At 36.7% G+C, this 19,213-nt stretch overlaps 1 protein-coding gene and 1 pseudogene across 1 annotated transcript in view; both read right to left on the reverse strand.

Moving 5' to 3' along the window:
* The window catches only part of NPFFR2 (neuropeptide FF receptor 2), a 215,687-nt gene that overhangs the window by 39,931 nt on the left and 156,543 nt on the right, over positions 1-19,213 (reverse strand). The gene's annotated exons all lie outside the window — the stretch shown is intronic.
* LOC118609155 lies at positions 2,507-2,625 on the reverse strand (annotated as a pseudogene).

Raw genomic sequence — 19,213 nt, forward strand, 5'->3', positions numbered from 1 at the left:
AGTGCCTATTGAAGGAGAAGTTTAAAAGGGCCAGGCAGCTGCTGTGTTAGAGCTTTGTGGTAGGAGTGATGATTGCAGAACTCAGACTTTCCAAATAATGATGACAAGCTCAGCTTAAGGTATCAATAGAGAAGACATGAGATGCTATCTTATACATTTTTTTTTTCAGAGGTGCTGAATTCAATATATTAGTTTGAGCTGCTAGAGCAAACCTGTTTTCTTGATTAAACTCAATGTTAGCTGACATTAATTGAAGTTACTTTTTTTTTACACTTTTGTTATAATACTAAGGAAGGAGTCTGTCTCTTTGCTGTACCCTAGGGGAGTCCAAAAACCTTTCTATTCATCAAATAATTGAGAAATCCATTGGTTGGGAAAGTACTAGCATCCTTGAAAAGTTCTGTAGTAGGGGTATACTCTGAAAGCAGGAGATGTGTGATGACTGGAAATACTGTAACTACACCAACCTCCCTGACTACAGCAGGTAGTAAGGATTCTGGAGGGGCAGTGAGCGAGAGGCGGCGTTTAAATGCCAGATGAAAGTGAGTGTGCTCATTCCAATGAAAAGCACGTTCAAAAAGGTAGTAAGAGCTACTGATCCATAAAGACCAGTGCAAAATGCTATTAACTTGAAATGAAGCAAGTCAATTTCTTATTAAAGTCATACTTTAGAAATAAAGATTGGACACCTGCCTCAAGTCACTGCCATGGGAAACCATAGTCTCTCACCCAATTTTCAGACCAGAACCAGTTCACAGACCTAAAGTCTCTTGAATATGTGGATGAAAAAGGGGTCACATGCTACACCTGACAAGCAGGTCCCACGAACTCAGAAACCGAAGAGTCACCATATAGGACAGTCTGAACATAAATATTCCTAACTAAAACCCAGTCATGGCAGGTAGTCAGATCCTCATCCTGTAGCTTTCTTGACAAAGGTCAGTCTTTACAATAAGAAAACCTGTCTATTGCACCTTCCCCCTTCCCTGCCCCAGCCCCGCATCTAAGATAACACATCCTTGGAACGTCAGAGTAATCCCTTTATCCAGGCTCTTCATGGCACACCTACTACACTGGAGCAAGAAACCACAGAATCCCTCATTGTTTTCTTGTTCCCCACATGCCATCTCTATGTGCTGTAAATGTTAATTATCAACTATCCTGTGCCCCTCAATGTAAAAGAACCGTGTATCTCTTCGTTTTACTTTTTATCCAATTCCAGAAACTCCCCACTTTGTTTTCTTCCACCCCCTTAGTCTGTCACTAGTGGAAGTCATGTAACCCTCCTTAGGTCTCCTCCTTTGATTCTACTGTATAAAATAAACTGCAAAACTGCCATTCTCCAGAGCATGTTCTTAATCCATTGAGATTTTGGTTCCTGACCATTGTCATCAGTTTGGCTCAAATAAACTCATTAAAATTCTCTACAGCTTTGTACATTTTTTATGCTGACAAACAAATGGAAAGTTGGATTTATATGATGAGGAAGCAACATGCATCATTGCCTCAGTTTCATAAATTTTTTAATAAAAGAAACTGCAGTTAATTGTCAAGTTGATAATTTTTTTTGTGGGGGGGGAAATAATCAGATCTTCTAGGATTTATGGCATTATTAATATGTAGTTTCCCTAAATGACATTGTGGACAATGGGTCATAGCAGAGGCATAAAGATCAGGTGATAAATGAAATTTCAGCCTAAGTCTCTCACAATGAACCCAGTGGGTTTGCAAACACACCATGACCCCTTTTTTTTCTCAATTACTAAATATAAATTTAGAATAGCCATACTTAGCAAGAAGAATTCCAACTTTAGTTCCCCAACCATAGAATTAGTGCTATTAGAGTAGAAAGAGCCAAGTTAAAGATCCTGCAACTTCTGCATCTTTGTATTCACTGTGGCACCATTTACACCAGCCAAGATATGGAAACAACCCAAGTGCCTATCAACAGACAATCAGATAAAGAAGAGGTGGTACATATATACAATGAACTCAACCATAAAAAATAAAATAAAATTTTACTATTTGCAACAACATGAATGGATCTAGAGGGTATTATGCTAAGTGAAATAAGTGACAGAGAGAGATAAAAACCATATAACTTCACTTATATGAGGAATCTAAACAAAAGAGACAAAAAATAATAATAAAACAAAGAAATTCATAGATATAGTGAACAAACCAGTGATTGCCAGATGGGAAGGGGTTTGAAGGGCTGGGTGAAAAAATGAAAAGATGAAGAACAAATTGGAAGTAGTCATGGGGTTGTAAAATAAAGCATAGGGAATATAGTCAATAATACTGAAACAACTATGCTTACCATCAGGTGGGTCCTTGGCTAATCGGGAGGATCACTTCATAAATTACTATGCTGTATACCTGAAAGTATTTATTTATTTATTTATTTATTTATTATTATTGTTTTTTAGGCAAAGCAACCCTTGGTTAACCTCACAAATTTCAAGGACTTTGTCAGCTTACAATCTCTTATTTTAAAAATTTTTTACACCTACAGCACCTGGTCTTCCTAGGTGGTCTCCCATCCAAGTACTAACAAGGCCTGACCTTACTTAGCTTCTGAGATCAGATGGGATTGGGCTTGTTCAGGGTGGCATGGCCATAGACTCATCTGAAACTAATATAAAATAATATTGAATGTCAACTTTAATTGAAAAATAAAAATCCTGCAACTCCTCCACACTAGGAGAGTAAACCAAAAGCAATTATCATATCCTTGGAAGCATTATAGAGATTGGTGCCACCATCAAAGACTTCAAAAACACAGAAATGCTGATTCTTTTTTACCCAAGTTTACTTATTTGTATTGTAAAGAAGACAAACAGCTATTATTTTTTTAAAAGATAAGTGCTGGTGAATATGTGGAGAAAGTGGAACACTTGCACGCTCTTGGTGGTCATGTAAAATGCTGCAGCAGCTGTGGAAGCAGTATAGAGATTCATCAAAAAATTAACCATAGAACTACCATATGATACAGCAATTCTGCTTCTGGGTTTATATCTTAAAGAACTGAAATTAGAATCTCGAAGTGATATCTGCACTCCCATGTTTAGTGCAGTACTTATTAAAATAACTAAAACATAGAAACAAACCAAGTGTTCACCAACAGATGAAAAGATAAAAAATGTGGTATATCCATATAATGGAATATTATTCAGCTTTTAAAAAGAAGAAAATCCTGTCATTTTTGACAACATGCATTGATTAAGGGACATTATGATAAATGAAATAAGCCAGTCACAGGACAAATACTGCATGATTCCACTTATATGAAATATCAACAATAGTCAAACTCATAAAAGCAGTGAGTACAATAGTAGTTGCCAGGAGCTAGTGAGGGGTGGGGTGGGGGAGGAAATGTAGAGCTATAGTTCTGTGGGTATAAAGCTCCAGTAATAGTAGATGAATACATTCTAGAGATCATTTATACGGTCATGAGCTGCTTAACTAGAGGTGTTATGTAGCTAGTCAGACATGAGCAACATGGGGAACAAAGGAATAGGGGCCCAGTCCAGAGACTGCCCAAAGAACACCCTATTGGTAGAGAATCCCTCTGCATCCCCAGAGACAAAGGACAGGAGGGTCCTAGTCTTAGCTGGCCTAATCCGGGTACAGACACCTGTGCAGAAAGTACTACCCTAATTTGCCTACAATTTAAGCTTCATTATAACTCTGTTTATGTCTGGAAGGTCATGAATCTAATTATAGCAGACAGTATTCTGGGTAAGCACATGTGCACTGGCCAAAGTTATATAACAGCCAGGTGTCAATCAAAATGACCTCACTTGTCAATCACCTAGGAATGCCTTTGGAACCACCCGCCATGGCCCAAATATAAGGCAGACATTCCCACTTCTGGGTCCTCTTCTTTTTGGTGGTCTTTTGTGGCCTTTGTGCTCCTTTGTGGCCCTTTTGGCCCCTTTGTGTTGGTTATTGTGCTGGGACCATAAGCCTCCTTGGGGCATTCTTTGTCTTTCTAAAATATACTTTTAATAAAACTATTAAATCTCAATGATGTGATTCTTCACTGTGTCACTTGAGGAAGAACCAAGGGAAAATGCTAACTATACCCCTGCACCGTTGTCCCTATCCCTTTATTTCCCCTCTGCCGTTGGGGCAACACTGAATTCTGAAAAGCCCCAAAGGTGACACAGGAATATGTTCTGAGAAATACAGCATTGTGTGAACTTCATAGTGCAACTTACATAAACCTGGATGGCATATCCTACTACTGTATTTGTATGTGCTGCACTTTTACAGATATGTTTATACCAGCATTACCACAAACAGGAGAGTAATTGTAGTATAAGCCCAAACAGTTAACTCATCTTTTTGTAATGTCTGACTTAATTGCTAAGGCATCCACTTCAAAAAGGCATCCATTACAAAGAGGCATCCCCTTTATAAAAAAGCTGCCTCAAATAAACACATTGCCAGCCACACACTAGATAAAAACCCCCAGGGAGGCCCTTTTGTTCTAGAGATCTTGGTTGATTTCAATAACTGGCCATTTGGGCTACATTTTTTTTTCTTCCGACTCTTTAAATTACAGTTCTTAGGTTTGAAATTCATAAATAAAGCATGAGGTAGCAAAAACCTAGGCCCCAACCCTTGACCCTAATAAAAGCAGAACCCCAGGACCCGGTTCACTATCAGAAGAGCCTCCTCTCTCCCAGTCTCTCTGCCTCTTTCTCCTGCCACCCCAAGAACTCACTGTGGACCTCCTGGCTTGCTTTTGTAGGCTCCAGGGCCTGTAAGAAATAAATGTATTTTTATTCAAGGTTTCCTAATAGTTATTGCTGAAGGCCATCTTGCAATCATAAGAATCACAAGGGCCCATCTAGTCTAATAGTGGTTTAGAAAGGGGAGACTGTTGTTGGAAGCTCACAGGGCCCAGGTGAGCGTCCTTAGACATTTCTAGCCATTAGACTGAGCCCTGAACTGAACAGTAATACTTGGTACTAAGATGTTAATATGGCTATGACAACACTATGCAATAGTTTTTCAGCTTCATTATCATCTTATTAGACAACTGTCATTATACGTGGTCCATCAATGACCGAAAAATATTGTTATGCTGCGCATGACTGCACAACATAGCACCACAGTTAACATTATAACACTGCTCACTTCAAAATTTGTTGAGGGAAAACTTCACGTTAAGAGTTCTTACTGTAAAACAAAACAAAAACAATGGTGTCACTGCTGAGGTGAGGTGAAATCTGGCATTAGCTCAGTGGCGTAGGGGAGGCAGAGGAGAACAGTGGAATATGGTGGAGTATCATGGCACTGTGTGTTGCTCCTCAGTTCTTCCCCGCTGACAGAGCAAAAATTACAGGTCAGAGAAACTGAGAAAAAGTAAGATGTAGTGAAAGTACATTTTAGAAGAGCAGAGCTAAGGAAGGCTGAAGCCTTGTGGAATTTAGAAGCTAAAGAGATAAGATAGTACACCCCAAAGAAAGGGACGGGCTTCCAGCCAGGAGAGTTGTGACAATGCAGAAATAAGGTCTGTTCATATCTGGGCTGTGATGGGAGGGCCTAGATGATCCTTATGTGAGGTCATCTTGACTGACAGTTGGCTGCTATGCAACTCTTTGCCTACTGCACACGTGTTTACCCAAAATTCGGTCTGTTATAAATTTATGAACTTCCAGCACAGTCATGAGATTATAATGATATAACGAGGCTGAAGTTATGGGCATTACTTTCTGCGCATGCATATGTAGCCAGATTAGCCAGCAGCTTTTATGGCCTTTGTGCTCTAGGATTGGGGATAATTTATAACCCTAAAAGGGAGGTGTTTCTGAGAGGTCCTTAAGGAAAGTCTTCAAGGGAAGTTTCTGTGGTTACAGAGCTGGGCCTTGGCTCCTGTTGCTAATGCCTAACTACCTAACAATAGGATATGGGAAACTTTGCTGGATATATCTGTTACCTTGAGTGTGATAATGGTATCATAGCATTTAGATATATCTAAACTCATCCTACTATACTCAATGAAAATACGTGCAATTTTTTATGCAGCAATCACATAAATCAATAAAGCTGTTAAAAGTAACTAAAATTTTTAAGTGGGAGCAAAAAAGGTCTTGGAGAATGACAGGGTCTTATAAATTAAAACGAGTATTGATTCCATTGACCCTGCTATTCCAGAAGTTTTCCTTTTGTAGGAGTAAATCACAGGAACCCCTGGAACCTAGTATGCAGCCCTTTGTCTGAAAAAAAAAAAAAATAGCCTTTTCCTGTGAACTGTCTAAAAGACAAGGACTAGTTTCCTTTCACTCTGCAGAGATAGCAGTATATCTTCATTCCTTTAACTCAGGGCTCTGTCAAACTATGTTGGTTCTTTTTAGCTCTGTTTCATAATCTCACTTGCAGGGATCTTGCTCACATTCCTGTTACTGGTCTACCATAATGATGAAATCATATTAACTACACCTGGTGAGCAGAAAATGAAAACTGAGGGTAGACATTAATCCCCACAAAAATTCAGAAACCTGCGACCTTAATGAAGTTTCCAGGGGAGTAATGGTCTAAGGCATGAATAGGCATCCCTGCTATAGATAGCTGGTTGCTATATCTTGTATCCCTCAACAACTAAGAGGCACAGCACTTAAGGAGCTTTTGACTACCATAAACAACATTTACTAATGGATTACCGATCCTTTTGCTAACTAGCTCCTACAGCTGTTGAATGTAGTAGAGCCCAGAGCAAGAGGTTTTCCAGCCAATTCAGGCTGTGGTGTGAACTGCTCTGCCACTTGGGCCTTAAGCTTGTAATGTCCAATGAGCTTAAAAGATTGTGACGGAGAGATAATGAATGGAAATTCTGGCAACTGAAGGGTAAGAAAAATATAGCTAATCCCATGTGCTTTACAGTGAATCTATATTCTCTTATGAAAATGGAAAATTTCCTTTTCAAAACAGTTTCTAGCTGGCTACTTACTGTGCCTAGGCTGAGATAAATTGCTGAATATATGTACATGTATATATGCACATATGAGTTTTATATATAAATGAATCAGTAAGTATTATTGGACAATAACAACTTTATCATTATGTACATAATACATTAGCACTGGGAAGAAGAAATAGAGTTTTAAAGCAATTGTAAGTAAATGTATTAGCTTTGTGATAGCACATATTTAAACTGACTTTAAAACTAACCTATTGCTCTAGAATGCCTGAGGGTGACAACAACAAACAGGAAAAACAGGTCTGAGCATCTGAAGTAACCTGCCCCTGTCCCAGGACCCTAGTGCCTTGGAGTACAGGCAACCACTATTTCATCACATATTGCTGACACCTATTAGTTATCTTAATCTTATCATATACAAATTCAGCTTTTCTTTCCCAAAATTTCCACACAACATTCTCCTTAATTTAATCTGGTGACTGCATCCTATCCAAAGAATACATTAGTCAGATTATACCAACATACCAGCTGTTTATAACAACTCTCACTGCCATAAAGTAACAGGAAAAATGGAAATATGGTATATTGTGTGACGTTATTTGTTCTCATTGGTTTGTATAGTTTGGAGATTCAGATTTACATACAGAAACCTTAACTCCACTACCCTGCGTATAACCTAGATATTGTTTTAAAAAATAAGTAGCCTTCTTAAAGGGAAAAAAAAAAATGTGCTTTAACATAGGGTTTAACTTCAGTTTTGTAATGGAAAAATAGAACAGCGAAACACGATCAGGAATATTAAAATTGATTTCATTATATATCAAATTTTAATATATGACAAAGGTGATATTTCAACTTGGTGGGGAAGAATAAAATGTTTAATAATCCATTTGGAAAAAATTGATAGTTGGCCCACTATCTTAACAGCTTATTGTGTTTTTGAGCAAAATTTTAAAATTCACTTGAATTAAGTACAAATGTCCAAAACTTAAAAGTGAAAAACTTTTATTAAAGTCTAGAAGACCACGTGTGTAATCCAGGAGTAGGGAAAACCATATTAATCAGCTCTAAAATCTTCAAATTTAAATAATAAAAATTAAATATATTAACTATAAAAATATTTTGAATGTGCCGAGTAAAAGTTATGTTGAATAAAGACAGTACTTAATATAAAAAACATTTAGTATATGAGTTAATATCGAAAATATCAAAGAACACATTTTCACAAAGAACCCAGCAAAAAAATGAAAAAAGATGTTGATAAATAAGAGAGCTAAATAACTGAAAAGAATTAAATGATTCAACTTCATAAGTTAAATGATTAAATTAATATAAAAATTAAAAGTTATTTATTGCTGTAGTGACATGAGTAAAGAGTAGTTTCATAATTTTCTGGTAAAAATGTGAATATTTATAACACTTTAGAAGCAACATGGCAACACATACATTAAAATTTGAAAATATTTTACTCCTGAACTTAAAAGAATTTATAAGCTATTTTTATTACACAGCCTTGTTTTGCGGTAAAACTGAGTAAAATAAAAACCTCAGGAAGCAAACTAAACGTTTATTAAGTAGGGATTGGTTGAATTTATTGTTTCTTATTAATAGCACAAGATATTATACAGACTATTTAAAATTCGAGTTTTATCTACAATAGTTGACATGAAGGGCTTTACACAAGGTATTAATGACTAAGAAAAAAATATGTACATTTTTCAAAAATTTTCAAAAATGGTGACAAAATGATTGATGTGCCTGCATGCATACACAAGCATGTTTGCATCTGTATATATGTGGATGGTTACAAAAACATAAGAAAATCTATAATAGAACTCAGTTGCTAAATGTGTTACCTGGATATGGAAGCAGAGGAGAAAAAGGAATGGGCAGAGGCAATTAGGAAAGGAAACTGCATAATCAAAAATTCAAAGCAACTTGGGCATTATAACTTGGGCATTTATATAAAATTACATATGTATATATTTTTTAAATAAAATAGTTTGAAAGATGAATAATTCTCATGCCGGTGAAAATAGAATTGGTGGATTTAATTTAACCAAAATGTAAAGGTTGTGTCATTTTATATTTTAGTCTTTCCTAATACTCAGACTCAGATTATTCTTAAAAATCAACATACATAGATAAGGAATCTAAATGTATATTAAAATAGTGTAGTCAATGGTAAATAGCTTTTTCTAATTTTTTTCTCCCACATGAAAGGGAAAAATATATACAGAATGGTCTTTTTGCTAAGGTAGGAATAGTATAAAGGAGAGAAAAAAAAAAACAGAAGAAAGGAAAAAGCCTAATGCTGAAGTGTGAGCAACTTGACAGGACCTGAAAAAAGAGGCAGGAGAAGCTGATAAAGAAATGAAAACAAAGTTCGCTAAGCAAATATTTGTTGAGTATCTACTACATTCCAGGCTGTAGTAGATACTCAACAGGTCAGTCCACTAGTAAAATGAAATCATAGAGTTGTCCCATGAAGCTTTGATTTTCCTTCTGGAGAGTAAGATCAAAAACAAACATACAAATGGAGGTAGTGTCAAATAGCACAGAGGCTCAGGCACAAAGCAGAAGACTGATGACGAGTGGCGTGGGGAGGCAACACCAGACCTGAGATTGAAAGGATGAAAAGCATCCCTCTTTGTGCAGCTCTGAGAAGCTAACTTCCCAGGCAGCGAGATCAGCAACTACAAAAGCTCTAAGTAGGTATGTTCTGGACTGGAGGGACCAGATGAAGACAAGATGGGTGAGAGCTAAGGATGAAGTCAAAGAGAATGAAATGGGTAAGGCTTTGCATACTACAGAGCCTTCAAGCCCTACTTCTGTAGGGAAAAATGAATAGAAATTACTATAATATGAATGATCAAAATATAAAGAAAAGCAAGCTCAGGATAAGGGTACTTGGGCAAGTTAGGGTGGGTCTCCAGTGAGCCTCTAGCACTGCTAGTTTTGGAAGAAGCATAAAATTCACTGCAGGTCAGAAATCATTTGGGGTAGCTTTTCCTGCTGAAATAAATGGGGACAAAGGGAAACTCCTCAAAGAGGATTCTAGACAAAACTTTCAGGCTTGAAGTAGCACTGTGATATAAAAGATATTGATGCATACCCAAGAACAAAGAAACCTTGCAAATTTGTTGAGTGTGGGGAATTCCATAGAGAAGACCAGGAGATTGAGAGTAAGGGCCAAGGGATATGCAAAGCTATGAACTCTGCTGAGAGAATGCCTACACAAATGTGATACTCTGCTAACAGAAAGGATTGGAAGCTGTGTTCCTCGAGAGTGCTCACATTTACTTGAGTATTAATGTGCCAAGAAGGCAGGGACAGCGGGTAAAATGAAAAGGAAAATTTAGAAACATTAAATAGGTACTTTAAATTTAAAACTTTTAAATGAGATCCCCTATAAAGTAAGGAAGTCCAGAGAAATCCTAGGTATTATAGATGACATCTCTTTAAATGTCTACATTTTGCAAGGAGACAAGGGTTTTTGATATGACACTGTCTGAAAGAGGGAACAGTTTATATAAGTGACCTGATCTCTGCCAGCCGCCACCAGTGCCCTATGCCCCTTATGAGAATCATAAGGTCATGAGTAAACTATTTATTTGAAATTTTTCTTTACTAAGTTTTATATTTATAGGTGATAAACTCTAATATAGATAACTATTTGATTTAACTGGCATTCTGGTGAGGCTGAATTCAAGAAATGTTTGTCTGCTTATGTTTATCTAAACGGCCCCTTTCCCAGACAAAATTTAATTTTTTTTCTATAACTACAAAAGAGTAATGTGGATCGAGATCAATATTTTTCACTATGAGAAATCATGAGGATTACTTTTTCTCAGAATCATGAAAATATATATACCCAGACCGACTCCAGATTACTGGTCGGCAGTGTTGCGACTCGGGTGTGGGGACTTGGAAAAGGTTCACAAGTGACTGATGCTTCCTACTTCTGCTTATAAGAACCTTTGTCAAGACTGTAATATTTAGTTCTTCCTAAGTATGAAACTTTTACTTGAAAAGTCTTGGCATATACAGAAATCAGTATTTAAACTGCTATTTAAGCAGACAGACATGAGTTCGTTATCCTGATTCCTCAGCCTCGTAAATACATTTACTTTGGATAAATTCTTTCCAAGCCTCAGTTTCCTTATCAACAAAACAGGGATTGAGATTGTACTCAATTTCTAAAATCATTTAGATTAAAAGAGATAGTGCATATAAAGTAATAGCTCACTAAAGATTAGCTATTACTATCTCATTTGGCTTTGGGAAATTGTTGTTTTCTAAATTGTGTGGGAATGCGACCAGTCCTATAATAATCTAATGTGTTTGGTAGGCTCTCAGGAGTTTTGAAAATATAGGTCAACTGACCTTTCTGTGAGGGACTAAAAAGAGGTACATCAGTCCTAGGAGAAGATGCTTTAGTCTACAATGGCCACAATGGAAGCCAGACTCCATGCAAGCATCTAAATGAAATGAAATCCTTTCCACAGCCCAAGAAAATAAAGTAATAAATATACTTTGGTAATATTAGGAAATATTAAACATTCAGTGGCAACAGCTCAAGGAGAACCAATTTCTTGGATTTCATTGATTATTTTGTTTGTGGTATTTTCTTGCTTTTCTTTAAATTACTGGTATTGTGTGATTTGAGTTGTGCTGCTGGTCTCCTTATGTAATATATCTGGTTGTAAGAGGGAGTTAAACCTAGTTAGACAAAGTTAATGGAAAAGGGCATTCCCTTTCAGTCTTGTGTGGCATTGAGATAAATTTAATTTTGGTGCTGTCCTGACTCATTTTGACTTTTTGTGTGTGTGGCAAGGGAAGGGTTAAAGTGATATCAAAAAGGAATTCCTAACATATTTGAGGCTCCAACCATCCCATCTCCTGGTCCTATTGGAAGCTATAAGAGCTATATTGGTAATGTCCTCCTAAACAAGCAAGAGGGGCTTCTCCACACTTTGCTCATCTCCTCCCATGCCAGAGCCGGAAGAACCTTAGATTTCTCAGAGATAGGTACCCTAGAAAATATCACTGTGCATCTCTTATGTGCCAGATGCTGCACCCAGCAGTCACATAGACCATCATTCATGTGTTCTAATAGCTCATTTTATACAGGAGATGCTGATGACATAGAATCTTCAGGGCCTTGCCTAGGGTTGGTGCTCTCAAGTGGCAAAATATATATCTAAGCCTTCTCTCTTCCTGGATCCTCTGCCCTTTTACCATAGAAACAGGGACACCAGAGTAGTGAAAAGATTTTAGAAAGCATATTCTAACTCATCCTTTTATGTTTGAGAAATCTTAGACTCCCAGAGGTTAATTGTTTTGCCTCAGGCACAGAGCTAGTTAGAAGCCTGACTGAGAAGAGAATCTGATGTATTCACTTTTAGAAGTCTTGTTTCTCAAAATCCCACAAGGCACCTGAAGGACATGAGCCTCATTTGAAAGAGTTTTCTGTTGCGGTGACTGATGTAACTCATTGCTGGGACAGTATTTGACGTCTGCCTTAGATTCTATAGTGAGAGACTCTCTGAACCCTTAATGTTCAGTTTCAACGCAATTGCGAAATTCATTTAAGAGCCAGCTTATCCTACAGAGCTAGAAATTAAAACTAAAATAAAACAGAAAGAAAAGAAAATCCAACTATCAATGTCTGGCTAATGGCAAGCAGAAAATTCATGTGATTAAGAGAACAATTTGGTAAGATTATTAAAAAACTATATAGATATATTTTTTAAATGTGAGGTTATATTCATCTCACTTTCTTTTAATATGTATGAAGGTTGTGAAGTATTCACCTCAAATCAATTCCCTCTCTTCACAATAGAGAGGGTAGTATTTTACAAAGTGATTATTTTTAAATATATGAAGCTTTGAGGAATAAAGTTCTCTTTGAGTGTCCGTATTACAACTGGAAATCCATTTTCATGCAATTCAGTGAAAATATTCATGAATATATATTAGAGGTATTTGAATGGAATTCTCATGAAAACCATACACACAAAAGCCAACAACAATAAATGAACTAATTTTCCAGGAGCAAAGCAGTCACTGGGTAATAGTGAATTTATAACTACATTTTCTACAGCCTTTGACATCTGTAAAAGAAATTATTGATGCACAGAGTAATTAACGAGAGCTATGAGGTAAAAGAATTATAAAAACAAAAATTTCTTACATATACTTTAAATACTTTGTAATGTATTCACTAAATGCTCAAGAATAAAAATGACAGATAAAATAGATACATGATAGGTGAAGAAAAATATAACCACAACAACGACCAAAAAAAACAGATTGAGAAATTCAAACTCCTGAAGATACCTATAGACACCAAGAAAAATGGCTAGTAAGAAAGACATTAAATTATATGGCTCTTAGGAAAATTTATACACTAATAAAAAGCATAGAATAATGACATATTAGTAATGCCCATGTCATTATCAAACAATAATAAAAGCACACTTGAGAGTATTACAATCTCCTTTTTCAATAATACTAATACATACCTTTAAAGTGAGAAGCTGTTTTCTTAAATGATTAATCTATAGCAGCTTTTACCAGATGAAAGTCTCTGATTGAAAACTCTGCATACACTTGCCACTCAACTTTCTGTTCATGAAATTTTTCCTTGAGCATTTCATAGCAATTTTGCAAATTCAACATAATTTAAAATATCACCATTAAGATAATTTTACAAGCTATTTTGGTTTAATTAGGATTCCAGTTGAAAACAATATACCCAGTTAACAAACCATGATTTGCTCATACTCCCCTTCATAGTTATCACTTGAAAATGATTTGGATGTATAATGGAAAGAGAAATTTAGACACATGTTAAAATAACGTTGAATACTTTGATCAGAAAAAAAAATCCAAGCATCTTCTTTTATATCATCTTATAAGATTCTTTAAAATAAATCTTTTATATATCTAGATAAGGGCATATGGGGAGATAAATCAACATATCTTCGTTTCTTAAAGTTGTTTTTAACAAAACCACAGCACATAGCAAACAATTTTCCTGACATCCAACACCAGACCCTAACTTTGACCCAGGGCTGCATTGTTATTGGAAAATGCTTGGAGGTTTAGCAGAGGAGAGGTTAAACTTGGCATTGTCTGGAAACGCTCTCTCACCGCTCTCTCACCTCCGGAAAGACTTAAAACACTCTCCAGCTGCCTTCACTGAGGGTTCGGTGGTGTCCTATATTCGAGCAAGGATTTCTTCCAGGAAGGTAGAAACGCACAATATGCATCCTCACATACACAAAAATATACGGAGCTCAGAATCATCGCGGATGAAGAGAACAGTTTAGAAAACTCTACGCTCTCCAAGGACATTCAACAAAGTTATAACAATACGGCCCCGGAGAGGGGATTTGGAGAACTTTATGGTTAAAGGGATCCAGGGTCCCAAGAGCCCGACGGGACAAACCCCACAGAAATCGGGCTGGTGACTAAAGTGATGCCCTCCTGTACTGTGATTCTACAGAGAAGCCTCCGAGAAACTAGGAAGGGATTGGGGAAAGGTAGAAAGAGTAAAGTCGCATTATCTAAGGTAACAGTCCCCAATTGCTAACACGAAATCATCCAAGCGAGAGGCAGGCGCTGGGAACCCCAGTCCAGCCTAACCTACACCCTTACCTGCACCACGCGCGATAGCGGAGCCCCGGCGGCTTCGGGAACTAGAAGCGCCCACGCGGGGCTTCAGCAACAGGTTCCTCCCCTGCCTGATTCAAGCCACCTGCCACCGCAGGGCTGTTCAGCCCCAGCCAGATGTCTGCTCAAGGGCTGTGCACTCGGTGCTCTGCAAGTGCTCGCGCCTCCCTGCCCCCTTCAGAGGAAACGTCACTCTCCGGGGGGCACCAGCCAGCTGCCTGTATTTCAGACAAGCAATTCATATCCCGCTAAGGGGCACCCAGAAACCTTCTAGTGAAATTCGGAATCTCCAAGTGCAGCAAAGAAAAGGAAGCATTACTATGACTAGTATTGCATCATGGGTTGCCTGGCTCCACACTTGGGCCAGTGATCTAGCCTAACCGTGCCTCGGTTTCCTCCTTTGTAAAACAGAGATAATGATAATAGTAACTGGATAATCTGAGAATTAAATGAGTGTGTGAGCAAAATGCCTGGAATAGTGCCTGCTATATATTAAGTATTCAATAAACGTTAGCTATTTTTTTAAGGTTCTCTTGCGAATGAGGAATGAAGACTGCAGACTAGGACTCCAAATACCTCCAAATACCCACTCCAGGGCCTTCTATGAAGTGGGCTGTGATCTGTGAGTCCTTGCAAAGGCCTTTTAGCTTGCAAGGAAACCTCTCTGGAATTCTTAAAATGTGTATTCAAATCATAATTAGGAGGGTAAAGGAGAGAGCCAGGGCAAAATGCCCAGTGATCCCAACGAGAAAATCTATTTAGCTAAAGTGCTAATAGAGAGCTCGTACCTATAATTGAATGTATTAACTTAGAGGTTTATAAAGCTACTGAGAAAGGGATAAAGGTGCTTTACAAGAGTAATGTAGATAGGGTCACATGTGGGTAGTCTTTTAAGATGTTATCAGGTCTGATTCTCACAGTGGAATGTTAGGTTTGCCCAGTGATAGTGTATAATTTTTTCTAGTCTATGCAATGGCACTGAAGTTTATTGGTTTGTCCAAGATCACAGAGCTATTTTTTAAATGACAAAGCAGTCTCTGGAAGCTGAATTCAGTTCTCTTGCTATTGTATTTCTCTGCTTAAATTGCTGGTAAATGTGTGGATTAAAATAGAATTCTTTGGTCTTGGATTAAAGTTGTAGATTCAAAAGTGTGTGTTTAAATATGTACTATGACTATATCAAGGGTCTAGAAAGGGGACCCTCAAGTTCAGGATAGATATACTGCTCCCACTTCTCTGAAGTTAATCAGGATATGCAAGACAGAAAGTCACAAGGAAAAAAAAAAGAATTAAGCAGATAAACAGATAACTAGCTAGAGTCAAGGCTTAGAAGAATAAGGTACTTCAAGAAAATAAAACTGAGAAAGACACTCTGTATTTAATCTGAGATTCTCAAATCAAAGCACAAAAAATATATGCACCATCACCCCACATAATCTCTATTACCACTGAATAATAGATTATCAAAATGAATAGGAATAGCACACTTTTGATAAAACAATGAGGTTAATGTCTAGCTCATAAGAATTCTATTATAAATCAGAAGAAATACAAAACTCATCATTATAATACTCATTAAGTTATGAGTCATTTGCTGTATCTTATAAAACAACACACCATGAAAACTATTGTTCTGATTCTCCTCCCCATCACCTACCCCCACTGGAAATGTCCCTAGGCAAGAGAAAATTATATAAAACCAGAGAGCGACCTGGAATGCATCTCTTCCTCTCCATTTCCCCTTAAACACCCACACATTCTGCTTCACCATCCATCTTTTCATTTATCCTGCTTTGCCTTAGTTTATTCCAATCTTTCTCATGGCTGATGCCTGTCTCTACAACTATAAGTTTTGTTCCTCACTCTGTCTCATATTTTCAGGATTCTCTCTCTCTCCACTCCCTCCTTCTCTCTCTCCCTCTCTCCTGCTCCCGCTCCCCCTGCCCGTCCCCCTGTTCTCTCTCTCTCTCCCTTCCTTCCTCCATCCTTCCCTCCTTCTCTCTCTCTCTCTCTCTCTCTCTCTCTCTCTCTCTCTCTCTCTCTCTCTCTCTCTCATATATTTCTCCCTTTCTTCTCAACTGAATTATTCCCACTGGCTTTTGTCTATGTTTAATCTCTCCCATTTAAAAAAAGTCCCCACAAGTCCTTACATACACATACCTACTTCATTCCTTTCAGCCACACTGGAAACTGCAGTCCAGTTCTGCTGTTTGTATTTCCTCACTTCTCACTCACTAATCAATCCACTCCAATCAAGCTTGTGACTCTTTCATTTGACTGTCTCATCTTTGCAACAACCTTGCAAAAATCATAGATATCATCCATGTTGATAAATATATCGGATTTTCTCAGCTCATATTTTACTTGCCCTTTGAGTGCCTGACTTCCTTCTAGAACAGTTCTCCTGGTATTTATTTCACAATACTTCCCTACTTTTTGTTTATTTTGTTTACCCTGCATCTTTGGATAATTATTTTTTAAATCCTTTACAGGCTCCTTGTTTCCTACACGGTCGATTAATATATGTGTCACCTAAGACTCACTGCTATGCTTGCTCCTCTTCTGATTATGAATTAAATTTCTAAACATTCTCTTCCACACCAGTGGCCTTAATTACCATGTTTATGCAGGAGATCCAAACATTTGTATCTTCAGTCTAGACATCTCTTTGGAGTTCCCGATTCTTAACATTTCCAATTCCTGTCTCTACATCAATCTTAAATTCAACATGTCTGAAAGATAGTCACAGTCTTCCTCCTAAAACACCGTTCCCTAGCTCAGTTAATGGTGTTTCCATTCCCCCTTCTCTCTGCTAACTTAAATATGGGGGAACCCAAGACACCATCTTGCACAGTGGAGTGAAAACCACAGTCTGAGGATAGCAGAGAAACAGGACAAAAAGAGTCTGCCCCTTTGACGGCTCTGGAAAACGTTCTTTCCATTTTTTACTGACCTACCTTTGACTTTTTGTATTTTACATGTGAGAGAAAAAGAAGTTCATCTTTTAAGAAAAAGTTATACATATTTATATATAATTATATATTATTTAATTTATTCCTCACATAAGTGTAAAATCAGTCTAACTTGATATAGATAGAAGGTGGCTGTTAATACACATTAAAATAAGAATTAACCTTTAAAATTGTTGGTATACCATTTAAAGTTATCAAATGTATCCCACTCTGAACACCAACTTTGGAAACACTGCCTTACACAATTTGAAAATAAACTGATTGTTATGGTTATGTTATGGTGCAGAAGGAAGGATTAAACATTGCTGACCATATGGAAGCTTTGGGAGAAGAGGTCCAAGAAGGCACAACAGTAAAGACAAAAAGAATCTGCACTCCAGAAAGGAGCGAAAATGAACCAAGTGAAAAGTGGGAAAGTAATGTAAGGGAAAGCAGATAGAAAAAAAACACAACTTTAATTTTGGTAATTTCTGATCTAATATTTTCTCATTCAATGGTTTTTTATCTAGTTTTTTGATGGGCATAAAAATGGATTAGTTAAAAATAATATTTGCTTCAAAAATAACAGAGGCTTGTATTTATGTTAAAAAAAACTAAAGATAAAAGACATAGATAACAAATTCATAAAACTAGCAGAATTATAATGTGAAAAAATAGACATTGCTAATAATCACAAAAATACATATTTAAGCAACATTCGAGCACCATTTTCCCATTTAAATAACAATATGTGCTTGTCAGGTTGCTATGAAAGTAGCATAATTGGCATAATTTTTTTGAAAAACAGTATATATAAATACCAATAAAAATGCTCATAGACTTTGACTTAGTAAACTAATATATGGAAATATGTCTGTCAGAAATACTTTAAAAACAATAAATGCTTCAAACAGAAAGTTATTCATCCATATTAACTAAATTATGGAAAACCAGAAGCAATTTGGTATAAAAACTTAATGAAATGTATGTGATTATGAGACATTTTAATTATAACAATGTACCAACATAGAGAAAAGAGTATAGAATATTAAATGAAATAAATTAGACATTGTAGGTAAATTAGGATCATATCTATATAAAAATATGAATTCTTATAATGTCTAAATGACCCTCTGAATAAGACAGCAGTCCATATATCATGGTAGTATGGTTGTGGAGTAGTTTTTTTTTTAATTTTCATTAATTATTTTATAGCAGTGTTTGTAAAATTTAAATATATATATATATATTTTTTTCATTAGATAACACAGCAGAATGAAAATCAGGAGACCTAGAACTGGTTTAGTTTTGTCATTTTAGTTCCTCATGAGTTTCAGTTTTTCATGTACAGTATAAAGGGATTCAGCTAGTGTTTTTAAAGTTGTAAGAGCCTATGGCTCTAACTCTCAATTCTAACTCCAAATTCTAATTCACAAAAACTAGTTACTAGTTATTCTAGTTACCCCAGAAAAGCAATCTACCTTGCTCTTCAAATTAGCCAAATTGGCCTCCTTGTCTTTCTAGATGTCTGATTCATTAATCTAATAATATTCATTGGCTTTCCACCATTGAGTCGTCATATACTAATGATTCAAAAGGGTGGGGGTAAATGACTAGGAATTAGAAAATTACATAAAACACTATTTTTAAA

The sequence above is a fragment of the Rousettus aegyptiacus genome, unplaced genomic scaffold (assembly GCF_014176215.1).
Source record: "Rousettus aegyptiacus isolate mRouAeg1 unplaced genomic scaffold, mRouAeg1.p scaffold_m13_p_10, whole genome shotgun sequence".
In the NCBI taxonomy this organism is placed as follows: Eukaryota; Metazoa; Chordata; class Mammalia; order Chiroptera; family Pteropodidae; genus Rousettus; species Rousettus aegyptiacus.